Raw genomic sequence first — 24,139 nt, forward strand, 5'->3', positions numbered from 1 at the left:
AAATGCTGTCATTACAGGAAGTCCCTCTATACATAAGGAGCCCATGTTTTCCAAGCAAAATAAATTTATATAAACAAATAAGTGCAGAATCCTCTCTGAGTCCATTGTTGAATTGTGTCCCAGAATAACAAAGACTGCACTTACCTTAATGCTGTCCGACAGCAGGACAGCTCCAACAGGTTTAAGAGGTCCTTTCCCTCCTATAGCCCTGTGGAAAAAGATAGGGCCTGAGTTAGATATTGCTTAGGCCATCATAAGCAGGGCAGCATCACAGTATGGGAGGCGCAGTTAGAATTATGTCCCACCAGTTGTCATTGCTCTAAAGCCACCAAAAGCTCTACTGAAGAGACTGATATGGACTATGGCTACACCCTAGGACAAAGCAGCACTCTAAACTCTTGATTGGAGAATCTAATCTAACACATCACTTTACCTCTTCCTATCACTAATGTAGGCAAAGAGAATGACTGGAGTGGGAGGGAAGGGAGGAGCTATATAACAGCTCTGCTGTGGTGCTCTTTGCCTCCTCCTGCTGACCAGGAGGCGTAATCCCACAAGTAAGGATGAAATCCGTGGACTCATTGTGTCTTTAAAAAGAAATTACAGCTTTTTGGTAAAGCCCATCATTCAACTGTTTTCAGAAAAAAAATTAGGCTTTTAAAGAAAAGAATACAGTCCCTATAGTCAAACATGGTGGAGGTTTACTGATGTTTTGGGGTTGCTTTGCTTCAGGCACTGTATGTCTTGACTATGTGCATGGCATTATGAAATCTGAAGACTACCAAAGAATTCTGTGATGCAATGTAGGGCCTTGTGTCAGAAAGTTAGTTCTCCGTCAGAGGTCAAGAAAAGAATACAGTCCCTACAGTCAAACATGGTGGAGGTTTACTGATGTTTTGGGGTTGCTTTGCTTCAGGCACTGTATGTCTTGACTATGTGCATGGCATTATGAAATCTGAAGACTACCAAAGAATTCTGTGATGCAATGTAGGGCCTTGTGTCAGAAAGTTAGTTCTCCGTCAGAGGTCATGGGTCTTACAGCAGGACAATGACCCAAAAGCACACATCAAAAAGCACCCAGAAATGGTTTAAGACAAAGCGCTGGAGAGTACTGAACTTACCAGCAATGAGTCCAGATCTCAATCCCATAGAGCACCTGTGGAGAGATCTTAAAACAGCAGTTGGGAAAAGGAAACCTTCCAATCTGAGAGACCTGGAGCAGTTGGCGAAAGAAGAGTGGTCCAAAATTCCAGTAGAGAGCTGTAAGAAACTCGTTGATGGTTACAGTCAGGAAGCAATTTATTTCAGTTATTTTTTCCACAGGTTGTGCTACCAAATATTAAATTGAGGGTGCCAATAATTTTGTCCAGTCCATTTTTGGAGTTTTGCGTAGAACAAAAGAAATAAACATGAGAATGTCTAAACATTTGTAATTGCAACAATTTTCTGGGCAAAGTGGTGCATTATCTGACAGAAATGCAGGGGTGCCAATATTTTTGGCCATGACTATGTATATATATATATATATATATATATATATATATATATATAGGGCGGCAGATTAGGGGTTAATAACTGTAATGAAGGTGGCTGGCATGTTAAGGGCGGCAGATTAGGGGTTAATAAGTGTATTTAGGTGGTGGCAATGTTAGGTGCAGCATATTAGGGGTTAATAACTGTATGTATATATATATATATATATATATATATATATATATATTGTATTTTTAAACTTATACAAAGTGCAGGTGACAGTATAGACAGTATAGATCATACTACATTGGATTGGTACTCAAAAAAAGTGAAACAGTCCAATGATATTACACTATATATAAATCACTATCAGTTCAGTAGCCCAGGAGGAACACTCCATAACCAGTTCCTTTTCTCTTTCCAAGGAATCTACTTTAGTAGCACATGGCAGTGAGCAGATCTATCATTCTAGTCTAGAACAGGCAATAAATAAGTTTAGAAAATTAAGTAAACTAAAAAAAAGTTTACTGGTTAATTTTCTAAAAGTGCCCAAAATGCCCCCAAAATAGAGGGCATTATAGTTTTGAATTAAAAAAATGTAGTATATTTTTATTCATAAAAAACAACTGCACTAGGCAGTTTTGGGGCTTTAAAGTTGGCGGGTGTGTGGTGTTAGAAAATAAAGATACTGAAAAGTGCCTTTACATTATGGTCTATGGGAAGTGTGTGTTCCTAGTAAATATATATGTACTGTATATGCTTATATAAATATATATATATATATATATATATATATATATATATATATATATGTATATATATATATATATATATATATATATATATGTGTGTATATGCTATATATTTATGTGTTAATATATGTATATACACATATTAACATATAAATACAAGAGTCATGTCCAGCAGGAATGCATGGGAACGGAGTTCCTGCACTATTTTTGCAGGTGGAACTAAGTTCCCCCTGGACAGAAAACAGAAACACTACAGTAAACCTTAATTTGGTAATATTATCTAATTTGAAATATTTGATATTAAGGGAGGAAAGAACGTGGGAATGGAAAGAAAATTCCCACTCACTGCCCTAACTACTAGGCAGAAATGACAAACAACTAAATTATAACATAAATTTTAATAGTATATCATAAAATGGGTGTGGAATTTAAAACCATGGATGGAGTAGTTGGATAATGGTAACCCTTAGTCTTAGTGGTTCCTCTGAGGTATGATAGCCTCTTATTAGATAAGGGTTAAATAAAGAGTAGAGGTTTGTGTGCACACAACAATTGTTGTTGGTTGAATGTTTAAAAGGTTGAATGTTTTAAAGGTCTATACCATATTCCACAGTAATCATAACCCTGCAGATCAATTATTCTATCAGCTAATCGGAATGTGAGGGACGCCTTCTTGGATGACGTACCTTAAAGGGAAACATCATTCTACGTTGACCATCGGAAGAAGAGGATGCTCCGTGCCGGATGTCTTAGAGATTGACCCGCTCCGCGCCGGATGGATGAAGATAGAAGATGCCGTCTGGATAAAGACTTCTGCCCAATTGGATGAAGACTTCTACTGGCTTCGATGAGGACTTCGGCCACTTGGATGAAGACTTCTAATGTGAGAAAAAGAAAAAAAAAAGGGAAATTATTATGTTAGCAAGATCTCGAATTAAGACCAATTTTATATCACTCTTATTTAATATCCAAACAACAGACCTATAATAGACCAAAATGTATTAATAATATGTAAAGGCACCTATATTGTACTTTGTCTACAGGTTCTACCTAGAGGTAAATTGAATAGACTACTAACCTCTAACTATCTAGAAATTCTACAGCATTATACTCATTTACGTCGAACTCAGATCAAAATGAGGATACTATCTCTCCAGGATAAATTACAGCATATCTTTCAACCCTGAAAATAAATGACAGTTATAGATATTATATGATATTATAACAGATAGGGTTAATACACCCGCTGTAAAGAGCTCAGATCTAACAGGCAAAGCTCCAACCTCTAACTATCTAAAATTCTAATACTCCATTTGACATTTTAAATAGACTTCAATTGCATTCAGGATATTAACTCTCCACCTTTGCTACAAATAAACTTTAAACCATGAAAATACTACAAACCTATAGCTAATTATTAGGTCAACCACCTTTTCTCAGGCCAGAATACCGTCCCTACCCTACCACTTAACCAGACTTAGAGCCAGAGAGATAAGTATCTAACTTGGTATTGTAGCATCTGCCAAAGAGAAATTTATAATGTAGCATTAGAACAGTCAATAAGTCCACAATACAATGTATCCACAGTCCAGGGAATAAAGACACTTCTTGTCTAGAATGGAGCGTCTTAAGCCGGCTGTTGTAACTGTATACTCCTTAGCAGTTGTATCCCCGTCTGGTGTTATTACCTTGGTTTTCCCTTTCCCCCCGAGCTCAGGGGACTTAACAGCCTAAGACAGAAAGATAGCAGAGAATTTCAAAACTGCACCCGACTCAGCACCTACTTCAGCAGGCTTTTATTGTATCAAAGCTGCAGGGAACCGGATTGTAATAAACAGCTACACCTGCCCATTTTTACGCATACTCCAGCCCAGTGCAGATATATATTATTATTTTTTTAGAAACTGTGTATGCGGGAGCGACTTTAGTAGAATATAGGGCGGATTGCCAAGACCTCCTCAGCAACACCGCTCTGCAACATAAGTGAGCCCGAAAGTCAAAAAGGGACTGAACACAGCTTTAAGACTAGACAGCTCTTCCCTCTTGGCAATACTCCGCTTAAGTAACACTATGTCACCGCATAGAAAAAAGCAGGGAGGCAAGACCCAGGATCAGCATCCTCTCACTATGCCAGTGGACTGTATCACTCAGTTGTTAAGCTGCTGATCCCTTCTCCGGCAGCTATATCTGATAGACCGATGACAGTTTTACAGGCAGAGGGCTTTCTAGGTAACACCGGGCAGTACTAGTAGGATTCTAGTTTGCCCCCCTCCTCGAACCAAGCCTTTTTTTTTTTTTTTTTTTTTTTAAATCAAAGATTTTTATTGAGGCAATACAAGAAAAAGAAAGAACATGAACATAATTTACATTTTGTGTCAATTTGGGAAATTTTGCATACAAGACATTGTTTATCCATTGGACAATGAAACCTTTACATAGAAGATAATAAAGAAATCGTAATTCAAATATTATATGTGTATCTCACCAAAAGAACATAATGAATGTGTAGGACATTGTATGCAAGTACAAAATCAAATACATATAATCAAGCATTACCTCTTTTTTTCCTTTCTGCTAAGTTATTTTTTCACGTAAAAATAGAATTCCCATTATGAACATTTAGGACCGAGTAGGCTCCATTAGTTATATAAGAGATGCTTAGGGAAGTATATATGTTAGGTTCGTGAAAAAAGAGAAAAGCATTCTAATGCGTAAATTATATGGTGGGATGAATAAGAATAAGGGTGCGGCGTAGGCAAGAGGAGCCGCAGAGTTAACCCTCCTAAATTAGGAGGTATATTCCACTATGGGGGGGGGGAGGTGGTGTGCTGAACATAATAATAAGAAGCTGAGTATAGGTGCAGGTCCAGCCTGCGCTAAAAAAAAGGGCATCCTGAAGAGACTGAGGTCATAGCATAGGATAGGTATTAGTTAGCAGTATGGGAACAGCTCTCCTGTATACACATGCAAATATAAGTAATATTGATAGCGTAGGGGTATGACATGGTTACACAACAGTTGCAGATAAATAAGCGAGATCAAATCTATAACTTTAGCACAGAATGAGCAATTAGAACCTTACACATGTACAAATAAACCTCCTCTACATAAGATAGATATTAGTCAGTAGTATAGTTACAGCATTTCTGAGCTACAATCCCACAGAAGCAATACAGAATACACATGAGTTTGCCATTGTTTTACAGCAATTGTAGGTAGGATACCAGGGGAAAATCTGAAAGTTGGGCATATAGCAACAAGGTAGGGCACTGCTCATGTACATTGATATGCATTGTGGTGTAAGACCATATCTGGAACTATGCTATGGAGCTATGAACCTGTTAAATATAGGCATCACGCAGCCCCGGCCGCCGGCAGCGAGATGTCATGCCCACAAATCTCACCTCAGCTCCATGCTTATTCAAGCAATATGAAAGCCCACAAACATGAAGGAATATGTAATGAGATATTTGGATGCTATTTCCCAGTAGGTGTAGACAATAAGGAGCTAGTAAATACAGTATAATAAGGCATACAAACAGTGCAGTCACCTCACAATGCAAACTAATTGGCATATATTAAAACAGAGTTTGATATCTTACTCTATAAAATATTAACAAACTTAGTCAAAAAATTTGTATGAGGACAGTTAGGTATACCTACGGAAGGTCTGTGATAGCAAAGTATTTTGTGAAACCTGTATATTAAACCTTTCATTCAATGTGCATGTGTTAGAAATAACAAGTATTATTGTCAGCTGTAAAACATATGTATAGAGTTAAGCAGTTCTGATAGTCCAACACTGACCACCCTGTACAAGGCAAGTCTCAACCCACGCCACATTTCAAGAAGCAAACCTGAGCCTCTAAATATAGCAGCTGCCAGTTACTCCAAGGGTATGCACAGGCCCCAAAATGTATTTTACTTGCTGCAGATTCCTCTCGAGTGACTTTCTGCTTCAATAGGGACCCAAAGCTCATAAATCTTGCAATGTCTGCCTTTGATGTAGGGCACAGGAGCCCATAGGGTGATTGCACAGCGAGGATAAGTTGTTCCCTGCGGTGTGACTGGGGGCCATCTATCAATGAGAGAGGTGCAGGAGAAAAGTGTAAAACACGGAGCTCACCACCAGTGTCCGGTGCAGCGCCAACACACTGTTCCTCTGTTTCCACCATGCCCAAGAATAGTGGAAGGTGTTCCGATATTACCCTCTTGGCTGTCGGCTTTAGTGAGACAGTTGATGTTTCTGAGCTCCTCTGTAATGCGCTCTCAGCCGGGACATCCGGAGTAGGAGTGTATGTAGAGAGGGACTTGAAAGCTTCAGTTACTGCTTCTAGAAGGACTTCATTGTGACGCACCAATAGCTCTGCCATCTGATTAAGAAAGAGCGCAGCCATAGCCTCACACGTGTATTGCGCTAGAAGAGATTAGAAACGGGGTTTCCAAAATTGTTAAGTATAGTTAAACTGCCGTCAGTGGGGCAAAAGATACCTATCCCCAGGGATCTGTTGTAAGGCACTTGGGTCGGATTTTGAGTTTATTTAGGCCCTTGCGATATTGGAAAAATTGGAGCCGTTCCCATCCGGCATCCAAGATGGCCGCCAGGTTCACTCAGCCGCTTAGCAAGTATCAAATGTTCTCAAATGAATGCAACCTCTCGTTACTCTCAATACAAGATGTCCAGGCTAGAGCTGATCGGTAGGCAGATTAGGGAAATCTAAGATGCTTTGGTTGCTTTTTTAAGGTAAATGAGCGGTAGAAGATAAAGGTCTGTTCAGAGCTCATGGAATATGCGACCGCTCATCTACCCAGCTGGCTCCGCCCCCGAACCAAGCCTTTTAAACAACTAAGAGAAGCCCGTAAACGGGTCTAACCTGCCATGGATATGAGTCTCCGAACGCAAATGCGCCACTCTTCACCTGTTATTGCTGGAGGCAAGACCCGGGGCTTTAGCAGGCAGCAGCGATCAGGTCTTGTCTCTACGGGTTATCTCTATGCTTCACCGGGTGGTGTCTAGGAATGAGACCAGGTCCAGCACGGCAACTACATCATCAGGGATTTTCTCATAGCCCTCCAGCCCAGGGCACCGGTACTGTCGATCAGCCTTGTCCAGGCAGCCGCATAACAACTTCACCGCCCAGGACGGATCCTTTCCATGTTCAACTCAGGAGCAGTCCAAAACCCCTTCTTGGCGGTAGCTTGTAGGGAAAGTTTAAAATGTATACTGCAGTGCAGTCACAGCCGTAGTGGCTTATCCAGACTTCCAGCTCTCAGGCGGGACTCAACCCTGTAGAGCGCCAAACACGTGAACCTTGGAAAGCTTTCCCAGGTAAGTGGTGGAGAGCGGGAGCTGATGAATTGGCATCCTCTCAGAACACCTACATGCAGGTACTCTGCAAAACTCCTCCCCCAACGGAACTCACAAGATCGGATGAAGACTTCTTCCCGCTTGGATGAAAACTTCTGCCGCCTGGATGACGATGCATGTCCAGTCTTCGAAAACTGTAAGTGGATCGTCGGGGGTTAGTGTTAGGTTTTTTTAAGGGTTTATTGGGTGGGTTTTATTTTTAGCTTAGGGTTTGGGCAGTAAAAGAGCTAAATACCCTTTTAAGGGCAATGCCCATCCAAATGCCCTTTTCAGGGCAATGGTTAGCTTAGGTTTATTTAGATAGGTTTTTATTTGGGGGGTTTGGTTGTGTGGGTGGTGGGTTTTACTGTTGGGGGGTTGTTTGTATTTTTTTTTACAGGTAAAAGAGCTGATTTCTTTGGGGTAATGCCCCGCAAAAGGCCCTTTTAAGGGCCATTGGCAGTTTAGTGTAGGTTAGGTTTTTTTTATTTTGGGGGGCCTTTTTTATTTTGATAGGGCTATTAGATTAGGAGTAATTCGTTTTAATGTTTGATAATTTAGTTTTTTATATTGTGTAATTTAGTGTTTTTGTTTTTTGTAATTTAGATAATTGTATTGGATTAATTTAATTTCATTTATTTTATTGTAATGTTAGGTTTTAGTGTAAGGCAGCTTAGGTTTTATTTCACAGGTAAGTTTGTATTTATTTTAACTAGGTAGTTAGTAAATAGTTAATAACTATTTACTAACTAGTCTACCTAGTTAATATAAATACAAACTTACCTGTGAAAAAAAATAAAACTTAAGCTAGCTACAATATAACTATTAGTTATATTGTAGCTAGCTTAGGTTTTATTTTACAGGTAAGTATTTAGTTTTAAAAAGCCATTATTTAGTTAATAACTGTAAGTTTTATTTAGATTGATTTTAATTATATTTAAGTTAGGGGGTGTTAGGGTTAGGGTTAAGTTAGGGCTATGCTTAGGGTTAGGGTTACCTTAGGGTTAGGGTTCGGTTTAGGGGTTAATATATTTATTTAGTGTTAGTGATGTTGGAGGCCAGAGGTTTAGGGGTTAATAACTTTAGTATAGTGGCGGCAACATTGGGGGCGGCAGATTAGGGGTTAATAACTAATTTAGGTGGCGGCAATGTTAAGGGCAGCAGATTAGGGGTTAATAAGTGTATTTAGGTGGCGATGATGTTAGGGGCAGCAGATTAGGGGTTAATAACTGTATGTAGGTAGCGGCGATATTGGGAGCAGCAGATTAGGGGTTAATAACATTATGTAGGTGGTGGCAATGTTAGGGCAGCAGATTAGGGGTTAATAACTGTAATGTAGGTGGCAACGATGTCAGGGGCGGCAGATTAGGGGTTTTTAGATGTGGTTTTTATTTTAGGGTGTTAGGTTTAAACGTAACTTTTTCTTTCCCCATAGACATTAATGGGGCTGCGTTATGGAGCTTTTTTTCCGCGATCGCAGATGTAAGGCTTTTTTTTTGCTGGCTCTCCCCATTCATATCTATGGGGAAATTGTGCACGAGCACGTCAAAGCAGCACTTGTATTTGGGTGAAGCATGGAGCTCAACGCCACCATATCGCCCGCGCAAGCCTACTTTTTGCAAACCTGTAATAACAGTGCTATGTAAGGTGAACAGTGAAAATAACGTACACGAAATTAGCAAGCAGCCATAACGCCATAACTTGTAATCTAGCCGAGTATTAGATATCATATTGAATGTTCTCACTATGTAACTCGATTCCATGCACTGTTTAGTGTCTGGCTTGTGAAGTGGCTCTAATATGTGTTTATCAATTATCCATATTGAGATAATATAAGAGCATGTTCTATTCCATATCCAGGGCCTTCTATATCTCACTTTAGCATGAAATCAACATGAACAGAATAATACCGTGCCCCACTGTTGTAATATTATGTTAAATACAGCTGCCGTTCAGGTAATCCAACATATATTATTCGTAATGGTTAAAAGGTAGATGCCGGTATTACTTTCTAAATTGTAACTATTATACTATAATTTATTGTATCTACTGGTTAGAATTCGCCACCGGCTTACTAAGTATCGATACTACTCTTGTTACCGGGCAAGCATTTTCAATACTAACAACAATTGTTATCGCTACAGTCAATGCATGCAGAAAATGCTGATTATGGCAAACTAGCTCTCAGGATTACACCTCAGATACTTGTCTTAATAGTGTTAATTATTATATAGTTTCAGTCACTGAGTATATTATCACTAGTCTATTACTGATTCATATAAGTACAGTATAAGACATTCACTAAGCGTACTCAATCACTAAAACTTCATTTTTTGCGTTCTAGTAAATACTATATAATTGTGCTAAGGAACTAGCCACCAACACGGGAGGTGATCTGCCCAAGTTGCTGGAAAAACCAGACGCTATTATAAATATCAACTCCACTGCTATGTCAAAAACTACTCCTATCCTTTTTAAAAAAACAGAATTTATGCTTACCTGATAAATTACTTTCTACAACGGTGTGTCCGGTCCACGGCGTCATCCATTACTTGTGGGAATATTCTCTTCCCCAACAGGAAATGGCAAAGAGCACAGCAAAAGCTGTCCATATAGCCCCTCCTCAGGCTCCGCCCCCCAGTCATTCGACCGACGGTTAGGAGAAAAAAGGAGAAACTATAGGGTGCCGTGGTGACTGTAGTGTATAGAGAAAGACATTTTTCAAACCTGATTAAAAAACCAGGGCGGGCCGTGGACCGGAAACACCGTTGGAGAAAGTAATTTATCAGGTAAGCATAAATTCTGTTTTCTCCAACATTGGTGTGTCCGGTCCACGGCATCATCCATTACTTGTGGGAACCAATACCAAAGCTTTAGGACACGGATGAAGGGAGGGAGAAAATCAGGTTACCTAAACGGAAGGCACCACGGCTTGCAAAAACTTTCTCCCAAAAACAGCCTCCGAAGAAGCAAAAGTATCAAATTTGTAAAATTTGGCAAAAGTGTGCAGAAAAGACCAAGTCGCTGCCTTACATATCTGATCAACAGAAGGCCCATGTGGAAGCCACAGCTCTAGTGGAATGAGCTGTGACTCGTTCAGGAGGCTGCCGTCCGGCAGTCTCATTAGCCAATTGGATAATGCTTTTCAGCCAGAAAGAAAGAGAGGTAGCCGTAGCTTTTTGTCCTCTCCTCTTACCAGAGTAAAACGACAAACAAAGATGAGGTTTGTCTAAAATCCTTAGTTGCTTCTAAATAGAACTTTAAACCACGAACTACATCTAAATTGTGTAACAAACGTTCCTTCTTTGAAACTGGATTCAGACACAGAGAAAGAACAACTATTTCCTGGCTAATATTCCTGTTGGAAACAACCTTCGGAAGAAAACCAGGCTTAGTACGCAAAACAACCTTATCTGAATGGAACACCAGATAGGGTGGATTACACTGCAAAGCAGATAATTCAGAAACTCTTCTTGCAGAAGAAATAGCAACCAAAAACAGAACTTTCCAAGATAGTAACTTGATATCTATGGAATGTAAGGGTTCAAACGGAACCCCTTGAAGAACTGAAAGAACTAAATTTAGACTCCAAGGAGGAGTCAAGGGTCTGTAAACAGGCTTGATTCTGACCAAAGCCTGTACAAAAGCTTGTACATCTGGCACAGCTGCCAGTCGTTTGTGTAACAAGACAGATAAAGCAGAAATCTGTCCTTTTAGAGAACTCGCTGACAATCCCTTATCCAAACCTTCTTGTAGAAAGGAAAGGATCCTGGGAATTTTAATCTTACTCCATGAGAATCCCTTGGATTCACACCAACAGATATATTTTTTCCATATTTTATGGTAAATCTTTCTAGTCACAGGTTTTCTGGCTTGGACCAGAGTATCTATCACTGAATCTGAAAACCCACGCTTGGATAAAATCAAATGTTCAATTTCCAAGCAGTCATCTGCAGAGAAACTAGATTTGGATGTTCAAATGGATCTTGTACTAGAAGATCCTGTCTCAAAGGTAGCTTCCATGGTGGAGCCGATGACATATTCACCAGGTCTGCATAACAAGTCCTGCGCGGCCACGCAGGAGCTATCAGAATCACCGAGGCCTTCTCCTGTTTGATCCTGGCTACAAGCCTGGGAAGGAGAGGGAACGGTGGAAACGCATAAGCTAGGTTGAACGACCAAGGCGCCACTAATGCATCCACTAGAGTCGCCTTGGGATCCCTGGATCTGGACCCGTAGCAAGGAACCTTGAAGTTCTGACGAGACGCCATCAGATCCATGTCTGGAATGCCCCATAATTGAGTCAACTGGGCAAAAACCTCCGGGTGGAGTTCCCACTCCCCCGGATGGAAAGTCTGACGACTCAGATAATCTGCCTCCCAGTTGTCTACTCCTGGGATGTGAATTGCAGATAGGTGGCAGGAGGGATCCTCCGCCCATTTGATGATTTTGGATACCTCTCTCATCGCCAAGAAACTCCTTGTTCCCCCCTGATGGTTGATATAAGCTACAGTCGTCATGTTGTCTGACTGGAATCTTATGAATCCGGCCTTCGCTAGTTGAGGCCAAGCCCGGAGAGCATTGAATATCGCTCTCAGTTCCAGGATGTTTATCGGGAGAAGAGACTCTTCCCGAGACCATAGACCCTGAGCTTTCAGGGAATCCCAGACCGCGCCCCAGCCTAATAGACTGGCGTCGGTCGTGACAATGACCCACTCTGGTCTGCGGAAACTCATTCCCTGAGACAGGTGATCCTGGGACAACCACCAACGGAGTGAGTCTCTGGTCATCTGGTCTACTTGAATCTTTGGAGACAAGTCTGCATAGTCCCCATTCCACTGATTGAGCATGCACAGTTGTAATGGTCTTAGATGAATTCGAGCAAAAGGAACTATGTCCATTGCTGCAACCATCAACCCTACTACTTCCATGCACTGAGCTATGGAAGGCTGCAGAATAGAGTGAAGAACTTGACAAGCGTTTAGAAGCTTTGACTTTCTGACTTCTGTCAGGAAGATCTTCATTTCTAAAGAATCTATTATTGTTCCCAAAAAGGGAACTCTTGTCGACGGAGACAGGCAACTCTTTTCTACGTTCACCTTCCACCCGTGAGATCTGAGAAAGGCTAGAACAATGTCTGTATGAGCCTTTGCCTTGGAAAGAGACGACGCTTGAATTAGAATGTCGTCCAGATAAGGTGCCACTACAATGCCCCTTGGTCTTAGAACCGCCAGAAGGGACCCAATCACCTTTGTGAAAATTCTGGGAGCAGTGGCTAGTCCGAATGGGAGAGCCACGAGCTGATAATGATTGTCCAGAAAGGCGAACCTTAGGAACTGATGATGATCTTTGTGGATAGGAATATGTAGATACGCATCCTTTAAATCCACGGTAGTCATATATTGACCCTCCTGGATTGTAGGTAAAATTGTTCGAATGGTTTCCATTTTGAACGATGGAACTCTGAGAAATTTGTTTAGAATTTTTAAATCCAGAATTGGTCTGAAAGTTCCCTCTTTTTTGGGAACTACAAACAGGTTTGAGTAAAACCCCTGCCCTTGTTCCACAGCTGGAACTGGGTGTATCACTCCCATCTTTAACAGGTCTTCTACACAATGTAAGAATGCCTGTCTCTTTATTTGGTTTGAAGATAAGTGAGACATGTGGAACCTTCCCCTTGGGGGTAGTTCCTTGAATTCTAGAAGATAACCCTGAGAGACTATTTCTAGTGCCCAGGGATCCTGAACATCTCTTGCCCAAGCCTGAGCAAAGAGAGAGAGTCTGCCCCCTACTAGATCCGGTCCCGGATCGGGGGCTACCCCTTCATGCTGTCTTGGTAGCAGCAGCAGGCTTCTTGGCCTGTTTACCCTTGTTCCAGCCTTGCATTGGTTTCCAAGCTGGTTTAGTCTGGGAAGCATTACCCTCTTGTCTAGAGGCTGCAGAGTTGGAAGCCGGTCCGTTCCTGAAATTGCGAAAGGAACGAAAATTGGACTTATTCTTAGCCTTGAAAGTCCTATCTTGTGGGAGGGCATGGCCCTTTCCCCCAGTGATGTCTGAAATAATTTCTTTCAATTCTGGCCCAAAAAGGGTCTTACCTTTGAAAGGGATATTAAAGGGACAGTCTACACCAGAATTGTTATTGTTTTAAAAGATAGATAATCCCTTGTTTACCCATTCCCTAGTTTTGCATAACTAACACAGTTATATTCATATATTTTTTACCTCTGTGATTATCTTGTATCTAAGCCTCTGCAGACTGCCCCTTTATTTGTTCTTTTGACAGACTTGCAGTTTAGCCAATCAGTGATGGCTCCCAGGTAACTTCACGTGCACAAGCACAGTGTTATCTATATGAAAAACATGAACTAACACCCTCTAGTGGTGAAAAACCTGTTAAAATGCATTCTTAAGAGGCGGCCTTCAAGGTCTAAGAAATTAGCATATGAACCTCCTAAGTTAAGCTTTCAACTAAGTATACCAAGAGAACAAAGAAAAATTGGTGATAAAAGTAAATTGGAAAATTGTTTAAAATTACATGCCCTATCTGAATCATGAAAGTTTTTTTTGGACTAGACTGTCCCTTTAAGCAATTTTGTCTTGGAAGATACATCCGCCGACCAAGACTTTAGCCAGAGCGCTCTGCGCGCCACAATTGCAAACCCTGAATTTTTCGCCGCTAATCTCGCTAACTGCAAAGCGGCATCTAAAATAAAGGAATTAGCTAACTTAAGTGCGTGAATTCTGTCCATGACCTCCTCATATGGAGTCTCCTTACTGAGCTACTTTTCCAGTTCCTCGAACCAGAAACACGCCGCTGTAGTGACAGGAATAATGCACGAAATTGGTTGAAGGAGGTAACCTTGCTGTACAAAAATCTTTTTAAGCAAACCCTCCAATTTTTTATCCATAGGATCTTTGAAAGCACAATTGTCCTCAATTGGAATAGTCGTGCGTTTGGCTAGTGTAGAAACCGCCCCCTCGACCTTAGGGACTGTTTGCCATGTGTCCTTCCTGGGGTCGACCATGGGGAACAATTACTTAAATATAGGAGGTGGGACAAAAGGTACGCCTGGCTTCTCCCACTCCTTATTCACTATGTCCGCCACCCTCTTAGGTATCGGAAAGGCATCAGGGTGCACCGGGACCTCTAGGAATTTGTCCATCTTGCACAATTTTTCTGGGATGACCAAATTGTCACAATCATCCAGAGTAGATAGCACCTCCTTAAGTAATGCGCGGAGATGCTCTAATTTAAAATGTCATAACATCAGGTTCTGCCTGCTGAGAAATTCTTCCTGTATCAGAAATTTCTCCATCTGACAAACCCTCCCTCACTGCCACTTCAGACTGGTGTGAGGGTATGACAGATAAATTATCATCAGTGCCCTCCTGCTCTACAGTGTTTAAAACTGAGCAATCACGCTTTCTCTGAAATGCTGGCATTTTGGATAAAATATTAGCTATGGAGTTATCCATTACTGCCGTCAATTGTTGCATAGTAACAAGCATTGGCGCGCTAGAAGTACTAGGGGTCGCCTGCGCGGGCATAACTGGTATAGACACAGAAGGAGAGGATGCAGAACTATCCCTACTTCCTTCATTTGAGGAATCATCCTGGGCAACCTTACTAAATGTGACAGTACTGTCCTTACTTTGTTTGGACGCCATGGCACAATTATCACATACATTTGAAGGGGGAACCACCTTGGCCTCCATACATACAGAACATGATCTATCTGAAGGTACAGACATGTTAGATAGGCTTAAACTGGTTAATAAAGCACAAAACAAAACAAAACCGTTACTGTCTCTTTAAATGTTAAACAGAGCACACTTTATTACTGAATATGTGAAAAACTATGAAGGAATTATCCAATCTTTTCACCACAGTGTCTTAATGCATTCAAAGTATTGCACCCCAATTTTCAAGCTTTTAACCCTTAAAATGCGGAAAACGGAGCTGTTTGCAATTTTAACCCCACTACAGTCCCAGCCACAGCGTTTGTTGCGACTTCACCTATCCCAGGGGGTATACGATACCAATTCAAGCCTTCTAGGAACGTTTTTAGTGGATACCATACCCTCTCACATGCAGCTGCATGCACTGCACTCAAAAGAAACTGCGCAATAATGGCGCGAAAATGAGGCTCTGCCTACTACAGTGAAAGGCCCTTCCTGACTGGGAAGGTGTCTTAACTAGTGCCTGGCGTTAAAAACGTTCCCCAAATAATAAAAAGTGTGAAATCCACTTCAAACTGTAAATACTACTTAAATAAACAATCGATTTAGCCCTTAAGAGTGTCCACCAGTTAATAGCCCATAATAAGCCCTTTATTCTTTTTGAGTCTAAGAAAATGGCTTACCGATCCCCATGAGGGAAAATGACAGCCTTCCAGCATTACACAGTCTTGTTAGATAAATGGCTAGTCATACCTTGAGCAGAAAAGTCTGCAAACTGTTCCCCCCAACTGAAGTTCTCTGGGCTCAACAGTCCTGCGTGGGAACAGCAATTGATTTTAGTTACTGCTGCTAAAATCATACTCCTCTTTTAAACAGAACTCTTCATCTCTTTCTGTTTCAGAGTAAATAGCACAACCAGTACTATTTCAAAATAACAAACTTTTGATAGAAGAATAAAAAACTACAACTAAACACCACATACTCTTCACCATCTCCGTGGAGATGCTACTTGTTCAGAGCGGCAAAGAGAATGACTGGGGGGGCGGAGCCTGAGGAGGGGCTATATGGACAGCTTTTGCTGTGCTCTTTGCCATTTCCTGTTGGGGAAGAGAATATTCCCACAAGTCATGGATGACGCCGTGGACCGGACACAGCAATGTTGGAGAAAGAGCCCCCACGAGCTCTCAATAATCTTCCCTAACTCGTTTCGCCCCTCTGGGCTTTATCAAATGCGGGGGGCCACTCGTTCTCTTTGGATATAAACCCGGTATAAACCGCAAGTTCGGCCTCTGTGTGTTCCAGTAGGAGGACCATACTGTCCGTCATCTTCAACGTTAATCCGAGTAATGGATTCATTACATATGCTCAGAAGCTGTTAAGGTGGATTATTAGGTTTACTTAGACTTGCAATTAAGGGGGAATCTGACATTGAGACTAGTTGATACAAGATCATATTAGAGGTATACTACTGTCATCACTGTTATCTACATATCGCTCTACCAAAATAACGTATTGTACATTCGGCATTGGTTCCAATTACAGGGATTTCAAATGCCAATTATAATATTTTTATCTGTTTGATTCTAATTGAGTACTAATTTAATTGTATCATGGATCTCATTGATATTTTTCATATCATCGTTATTACTTTGATAACATTATACTATGTTGGTACTGCTGTTTGAATTTTTCATTTTTAAATTTATAAAGTGCTGGTAAGAGCTATTGTTAGTCCTGCAATCTTTATGTTATTCAATGTGCCATTGAGCAAGATAAGTTATCTTATAGGGTTATTAGTTCTACAATTTTCTAAAAAAGATCAGGATATGGTACTTGTGACGTTAATTGTTATTCAGAGCTACCATAGTTATAGCCTTAATAACACTATACTATGTTGGTACGTTTATGAAAGATGGTATTAATTTCTACTGTTTCAATTTTTAATTTTTAAAGTGCTGATAAGAGCTATTGTTGTTGGTCCTGCGAACTTTATGTTATTCAATGTGCCTTTGTGTAAGAAAGTTATCTTATGTGATTACTAGTTCTATAACTTTCTAAAAAAGGTCAGGATACGGTGCTCATAACATTGATTGTTATTCAGAGCTACATCAATACATATACATAGAGTGTGAACACCTGAGAATAAATTATGAAATTGAATTAATAATTGTGTCGAAAAAAGTGGTTGTGCTTCAATTCTGCACATCATGTGAATATCATAATACAGAAGTTGCCTTTAAAAACAAATTTAAAAAATATTTTTTTACAAATATATTTTTTTTATCAACGGATGTCAATACGCTATATACGGACCAGATACCGATGTGGTTAAGGTATATAGATGACATCTTCTTCATATGGGAGGGCGCATATGAAGAATTGATGAATTTCCTGGAAATATTAAATAAAAATTAGCTTATTATAAAATTGACATATGAGGCAAGTCAGAGTACCATCAACTTTCTAGACTTAACCATTAAGAAAGATCTGAATGGCTCTTTTCAGACAGATCTATACAGAAAACAAACGGCAACAAATAGTCTCTTATTCAGTACCAGCACCAATGCACCGGGAACCATCAGGGGTCTACCCGCAGGAGAATTCCTGAGGGTACTAAAAAAAATTCTCATAAGAAAGCAAATTTCAACATCGAGCAAACCAGTTAACAACTCGGCTAACAGAAAGAGGCTACAGTAAGAGAAGTACAAGGAAGGCTAAGCAAAGAGCACAACATACCAACAGACAGGAACTTCTTTACAAAAAAAGAATAAAAAAGATGTGCCCAGACTTATCTTGACATACAATTCTCATACACCTGAAGTAGTGGAAATAATATCCAAACATTGGGAGATCCTGATGACGGATCCTTCATTGAAAATTATTATAGGAGACAAACCAGCTATAAGCTATAGACGGTCAAAAAATCTAAAAGATTTGATAACAAGTAGCCATTTCCAAAAAAAGAAGACCGGGCAATCAATCCGGGCTCATTCAAATGTGGAAATTGCTGCACTTGCAAATACATACTGAAAACCCCATCTACAGTATATTGGATAGATTTAGCAAAAGTCACATAATTCACAGATACATAAGTTGCAATACAGACAGGATTATATATGTTCTTCTCTGCAAATGCGGAAAATACTATGTAGGAATGACTACAAGAAAACTCAGAACATGTCTCATGGAACACCTAAGAAACATCAAAAACACAGCCAAAGACAGGAGAGAAGGGAAAACCCTTACAAGTGTAGCTACAGATTTTTTGGAACATCATAACTCCAAACAAGAGGATGTCCAATGTTGGGGAATAGAAAAAGTCAGTTTAGGCATGAGAGGTGGAGATTTAGAAGCTTCCTTACTGAAGGCGGAGAGCAGATGGATCTATCTGTTCAACTCAGTACTGCCAAACGGACTAAATGAACAAAACAATTACTATATGTTCATATGAATACTGTGCAAGAATTATCTATATTGAAAAGAATACACTGTGAGGTGAACCTGTCTGTACAAAATACTTTAATATCTACTGAATAACATATGTCATTATGAAAATTAGCGCTAGCACTCTGGTCTTACTCAATTGAGCAAATCTTTAAAATTATTAAATGTTCAGCATCATTTCAACCTATACTTGGGATTTAAAGGCTGGCAGATGGGCATACGTTAGGCAGAGCTATTGACAGGAGAGAATCTCCAAGTTCTATAAAATTAAATATATATTTATATTGAAAGATCTGATCCGTAGAGGTTGATGGCTATAAGCTTAGGCACTAATACATGAACTATAGAGGATAAATGCACACATAGGTTCACATAAAAGTTAGACAACTATAATACATCTTCTGAATAAGGGAATATAATCACAGACAACCTCTCACACCAGATATAAAGTTTTGTATCTTTAAACCTTTATATATATTAATTTTCATCACTTTTTTTCACTATTTGTGGTCTCACTGGTTGACCCAAAGGAGAAGAACAACATTGTCCACTAGGCTCTAGGGTATACCTAGACATCATATGTTACACTGTAACTTACACAGAAAGTGCACATATTAGTTTACGGTTCACAAACAATAGTTAATCTTTCCTCCCCTCCCCAGCACTTTTTCTTTATTAGAGGGTCAGAGCGCAGCCTCTCAAAGCTTCCGGATCACAGGCTGCTGTGGTGTCGTCGCTGAAATGATGATCTCATCAAGAAATGCCCAGACAGACGTGACCAGCAGATCATTGAAAAAAAGAACACACTGTACGTGAATACAAGGTGCAAAGCCGAAAATTAGCAGAAACCAACCGCTCAGTAAATTGAAAGAAAAGTTTTAAAAAGGAGTTGATCAACTTTTTAGATGATGGAGTGGAACTGGGAGTTTTCAGTGAGGAGGATTTGGGACATTTAATACCCGACCATCCAATTGCGCCCCTCTTCCATTATTTGCCTAAGATTCACAAGGACCCTGTGAGTCCCCCAGGTAGGCCTATAGTCTCGGGCATTGGTTCCCTTTTGGAGCCACTGTCCGAGTGGATGGATGACATACTCCAACCGTTGGTAAAATGACTGTATTCCTACCTGAGGGATTCTCAGCATCTGTTGAGTTGTCTGGATAAGGTTTCTTGGTTGGAGGGGCACACTTGGATGGTTGCGGATGTTGTATCATTATATACGATCATTCCCCACACCATGGGTATCTCAGCAGTTAGGTACTTTTTGAATAAATTTACCAGTTACACTACAGATATTATTTTATTCATTTGTTCTGTATTAGAATTTCTTCTTACACACAATTCTTTCCTTTTTAATGAAACATTTTTTTTGCAATGTTGCGGTACGGCAATGGGTGCAAAATATGCACCATCTTTTGCAAACCTATATGTACGTTTTTGGGAACTTAATTATATTTATAATATCCGTAATCTATTGGTAGCCGATATTCTCCTTTACAAGAGATTTATCGACGACGTGATTCTTATAGTCCGTGGGCCATTGAATAATGAAATATATGAGAAATACATGGCATACATTAATAATAATGACATGAGACTAAAATTTGTAGGAATTTTCAATAGCCCCAAGGTGGATTTTCTTGATGTGGCATTAGAGGGTGATGTGGAAACAAGAGGATAGTATCATGTACATTTCGAAAACCTAGCGCTGGTAATACCATACTTCATGCTAGGTCTTGTCACCCACATCACCTTATTCAAGCCATACCAAGGGGACAGTTCATAAGGTTAAGAAGAAATACCAGGGACACAAATGTGTACATGGAACAATCCTCTGAATTGTGTAAAAGGTTGGAAGCTAGGGGGTATGACCCTAAATTATTACAGTCAGTACGGACTGAAATTGGTCATTCACATGTACCAACACACTGCCCCACCCAGAGGAACAACAGGGGGATGTTTTGTTCTCCACAGAATATACCAGGCAGTTCCCAGAGATTATACAGATTTTAAAAAATAATTTGTCTATATTATCTGGTGATGATGTATTAAGGGAGGTCATAGAAAGGTGTAAGTTTGTCTCATTAAAAACCTGTCACATTAGCAAATAAATTGGCACCTAGCTTGGTGAGACGAACAAGAAAAAATAAAACCTGGTTGAATGCAAAGGGCAATCATAAATGTGGAAGCAGGGGTTGCCTAACCTGTGACATGTTAGATACTAGAACAGATTTTAATTCAACAGTATATAACTGTACATATAATATAGACTTCTATGCCAATTGCAGAACTACTTATGTTGTGTACCTGCTGGAGTGCTTGCTTTGCCATTGCCAGTACGTTGGTAAAACGACTAGGCAAATGGGCACGAGAGCACGTGAGCATTTTAATGATGTAAAGAACTACAATAAGGATTCAACTGTTGCTCAGCACTTCGACAGTGTAAACTTCACTAACATAGGTAATTTTTCCATCAAAGCTATTGATCTAGCCAGGATGCCAATTAGAGGGGGAAGTAAGTCCAGGATCTTAGACAAGAAAGAATTATTCTGGATTTTCAAATTAAAAACAAGGACCCCTCTTGGTCTCAACAAAGAATGGGACATTAAATATTTTGTTTAGGAGGTTTGATTAAATCCTTATTTTCTGGGAAAGTTTGATATATCACTTAGGCAACTTAGGATAATATTGTAACTTGAATTAATTATATGGAACTTATTATGTAGGAGTATGTGTTTTCACACTAACTTTGTGCATTGAGTTGCCAGTGCAGTGTGAGATACATTATAAATGGAGTCTTCTTTTTTCTTTTTCTCTTTTTATTTTTATTTTCATTTATTTATTAATATTTTTTTTCTTTTTTAGGATATTATGTGTCCCTTTGGTACCTAAATTTAATATATTTAGATTAGTTGTAGGATTGGGTCTTTCTTAGATGCACTATTATGTACAAATGAAATAAAGAGTATAATTCAGAGGTATTTATAATGAATTCAGTGTGTGCATATATATATATATATATATATATATACATTAAATTAGAAATCTGTATTTAGCATCAAATCATGAGTTCATATGTAATAACTGTAGATTATTTGTATCAATATTTCTTTTAAATTAAATGTTTGTACAGGCAAATATGAGGGCGACTATCAGCCCTATTTAAAGATGGATTTTGTGTATTGCAAATTGAGTCTTTGATGAAGCGCCACTAGAGGGCGCGAAACGCGTCAGCCTTGTCATTCCTGTCCATGTCTGTCTGGGTCTATATGTTTAAATAAATTTTGACCTTTTTTTTTTTGGACCTATTTGTACAGCCGGTGCCTTTTTTCTCTCTTTCTTTATTACTCTTATCACATTGATAATTGATTTGTAAAAAATTAACACCTAGATTACGAGTTTTGAGTTAGAGGCTATGCAGTGCTAACGAGAAGTTTTGTCTCACCACTCACTTACCTACAGCGCTGGTATTACGAGTTTTCAGAAACCCGTCGTTAAAAGACAGGAAGTGAGCATTGAGCAAAATTTTGCTCATTACCGCACTCCAATACCAGTGCTTCTTAAGTCAGCGGTGAGTTGGTGTAACGTGCTCGTGCACGATTTCCCCATACGAATCAACGGGGAGAGCCGGCTGAAAAAAAGTCTAACACCTGCAAAAAAGCAGCGTAAAACTCCTTAACGCAGCCCAATTGATTCCTATGGGGAAATACATTTTATGTCTACACCTAACACCCTAACATGAACCCCGAGTCTAAACATCCCTAATCTTACACTTATTAACCCCTAATCTGCCGCTCTGGACACCGCCGCCACTTACATTATACTTATGAACCACTAATCTGCTGCCCCCAACATCGCCGCCACCTACATTATATTTATTAACCCCTAATCTGCCGCCCCAATGTCGCCGCCATCTACCTACACTTATTAACCCCTAATCTGCTGTCCCAATGTCGCTGCCACTATAATAAACATATTAACCCCTAAACCGCCGCACTCCCGCCTTCGCAAACATTAGTTAAAGATTATTAACCCCTAATCTGCCATCCCTAACATCGCCGCCACCTACCTACATTTATTAACCCCTAATCTGCCACCCCCAACGTCGCTGCCACTATATTAAAGTTATTAACCCCTAAACCTAAGTCTAACCCTAAACCTAACACCCCCTAACTTAAATATAATTTAAATAAATCTAAATAAATATTCCTATCATTAACTAAATACTTACCTATAAAATAAACCCTAAGCTAGCTTCAATATAACTAATAGTTACATTGTATCTATCTTAGGGTTTATTTTTATTTTACAGGCATGTTTGTATTTATGTTAACTAGGTAGAATAGTTATTAACTATTTAATAACTACCTAGCTAAAATAATACAAATTTACCTGTAAAATAAAACCTAACCTAAGTTACACTAACACCTAACACTACACTATAATTAAATAAATTAACTAAATTAAATACAATTACCTAAATTAAATTAAATTAGCTAAAGTGCAAAAAAACCCCACTAAATTACAGAAAATAATAAACAAATTACAGAAATTTAAACTAATTACACCTAATCTAATAGCCCTATTAAAATAAAAAAGCCCCCCCAAAATAAAAAAAAACCTAGCCTAAACTACCAATAGCCCTTAAAAGGGCCTTTTGCGGGGCATTGCCCCAAAGTAATCAGCTCTTTTACCTGTAAAAAAAATACAAACAACCACCCCAACAGTAAAATCCACCACCCACACAAACAACCCCCCAAATAAAATACTATCTAAAAAAACCTAAGCTCCCCATTGCCCTGAAAAGGCCATTTGGATGGGCAAGTCGTCCTCCAGACGGTCAGAAGTCTTCATCCAGATGACATCTTCTATCTTCATCCATCCGGCGCGAAGTGGGTCCATCTTCAAGACATCTGACGCGGAGCATCCTCTTCTGACGATGACTAAAACTGAATGAAGATAACTTTAAGAACGTCATCCAAGATGGCATCCCTTAGATTGCGATTGGCTGATAGATTTCTATCAGCCAATCGGAATTAAGATAGAAACAATCCTATTGGCTGATGCAATCAGCCAATAGGATTGAAGTTCAATCCTAGGGCCCGATCCGATATGCAGCGTCGCAACGCAAAATTTTGTGCTGGTTTGGTATCACATATACGGCGTAACCTAGAAGTTACGCTCGTATATTTCTGCCTTCGGCCGTAGTTTTTTGGGCCATGGACAGGTATACCAAACCAGCGCAGTTTGGTATCCAATATACAGCGTAAGGACTTACGTTGAGAAAATGGAGAAATCTTACTCCATTTTCACCTCGCCACAAATTGCAGGCGTAGTAAGCCTTACGCTGTGTATTGGAGCCCCGTAACTCCCTAAACTACCTGCAAAATAAAACCTAACACCTAACGCATGCGCAATGTCTATCTACCTGTCAACCGCGATC

General features: G+C 39.7%; 2 long non-coding RNA genes across 2 annotated transcripts in view; both read right to left on the reverse strand.

Moving 5' to 3' along the window:
• The window catches only part of LOC128655400 (uncharacterized), a 47,047-nt gene extending 44,060 nt beyond the window's left edge, over nucleotides 1-2,987 (reverse strand). Inside the window, exons 1-2 of the long non-coding RNA XR_008401779.1 lie at nucleotides 2,912-2,987; nucleotides 1,122-1,213 (exon numbers count right to left, since the gene is read on the reverse strand). This is a non-coding gene — a long non-coding RNA (uncharacterized LOC128655400). The remainder of the gene's footprint in view (nucleotides 1-1,121; nucleotides 1,214-2,911) is intronic.
• A 38-nt stretch (nucleotides 2,988-3,025) lies between these two features.
• Nucleotides 3,026-24,139, reverse strand: part of LOC128655401 (uncharacterized) — a 187,793-nt gene continuing 166,679 nt past the window's right edge. The window contains exon 3 of the long non-coding RNA XR_008401780.1: nucleotides 3,026-3,103. This is a non-coding gene — a long non-coding RNA (uncharacterized LOC128655401). The remainder of the gene's footprint in view (nucleotides 3,104-24,139) is intronic.

The sequence above is a fragment of the Bombina bombina genome, chromosome 4, assembly GCF_027579735.1.
Source record: "Bombina bombina isolate aBomBom1 chromosome 4, aBomBom1.pri, whole genome shotgun sequence".
Lineage (NCBI taxonomy): Eukaryota > Metazoa > Chordata > Amphibia > Anura > Bombinatoridae > Bombina > Bombina bombina.